Raw genomic sequence first — 1,562 nt, 5'->3', positions numbered from 1 at the left:
GGCGGTGGTGTTGGGCTAGAGATCAATTGAAACAAGAAGTTATTGAAGGAGTACACTGGTTTAAAAGGCAAATGCTGTTCACAATTATGTACAAACAAAATAACCACAATTGACAGGAAGTGTTGAATCATAAAGTTGATATTTCTGTACACACGCAAGAGGCCAGCATTAGTATATCCAATTGTAATCATATGGTTCACAACTATGGAATAGCCATATTTAGAGAGCCCTTATAACCACTTTGCTGGTTGTGTGAACGCTCGCGGCGGCAAGTTTGAACACAGCACGGGTCTTATATAACCTGCAACACAAATCCCTTGTCAATGAAGAGATGTCACAAAGACAGCACATACTCAAGTCCTTTTTGCTGAGTCAAAGGTTAAGAATTCTAATAGAACACAGTCGAAAGCTGTTGTTATTAGGACACATACACAAAACCTTGCAACTTATCAAACACTGGTGCTATAAATACAGATATTTAACCTGCGGAGTACTAATAATAAACTTTGCCTCCTAACCACAACTTGGAATTCAGATCATGCAAGTTTCCTAGTTACACACGCACCCAGTATGGGAGGATGAAGTACCAGTTGAGCTATAGCTCATTGGCTTTAAAAGGGTCTATTCATTAAAATTTAAATGATTAAATGTAAAGATGCCATAAAAATCATATTCACTGTCTACACATTGTAATGCATTCAAACATGTAACAAAAGATGAAAGTGATCTCTTGCTCAATTGGTTGATAGATTGTACAACTGTACGAAAGGTCTTGCAAGTAAATGATTGCATACCTATGGGTACTTAGGAAGTTGGGTTGATGTGGGTATTGGGGGAGAGGGAAGGACAGATGATTTCAGTATTTTTTTTTTGCTTGCCAATACTAGACTATGAAATGTGATGCATAAGATGCATAAGTAACACTGACAATCACTCCTGGCTCACAAGACTACATGCCATGAGAGTAGCTAGAGCCAGGTTAGTCATTCACTATATCACTGAGAAAAATGCAAAATGTTCTAAGTTACCCCATCAAACTCAGAAAGTGAGTAACTTGTACACAAGGTATAAGGAACGTTTCTATGGATTTGACATTTAACTAATCCATTAATTTAATGTTTTACACAAACAAAGCACATACAAACATCTACCCAATTCATTTTCTTTTGTGGTTGTTAATAAATGCTAGAGATTCAGATAACAAAGTTGATTCCAATGAAAATCGGTTTCCTTATCCAGCAACAGAAGATGATTACAAGATAAATAAGTTATTACCAAAAAACCCTTACCCACTCCCTATACTACAAAATAAAAAGGTTACAATGATAACAGATTATATGAACTTTATGAAGTTCTGGATTAAGAAATCATGATGGAAAAAGCATGCTAAAAAATTTTAGACTGAAAACTTACTTTTTTGCAACTCTTTTGGTGTCAAATTCTGTAAGCACAAGGAAGCAAATGGTTTTAGATACAAAATATTAAATAGTTAAATAGCAATAAGCTTTGGTTGCCATTTACCTGAGCTTTTGGGTTTGACATAATGCACCTGATCCCACCCT

This window comes from Quercus suber, unplaced genomic scaffold (assembly GCF_002906115.3).
Source record: "Quercus suber isolate HL8 unplaced genomic scaffold, Cork oak 2.0 scaffold_615, whole genome shotgun sequence".
Lineage (NCBI taxonomy): Eukaryota > Viridiplantae > Streptophyta > Magnoliopsida > Fagales > Fagaceae > Quercus > Quercus suber.
The sequence above is the reverse complement of the archived record's forward strand: the minus strand, read 5'-3'. Positions refer to the sequence as shown.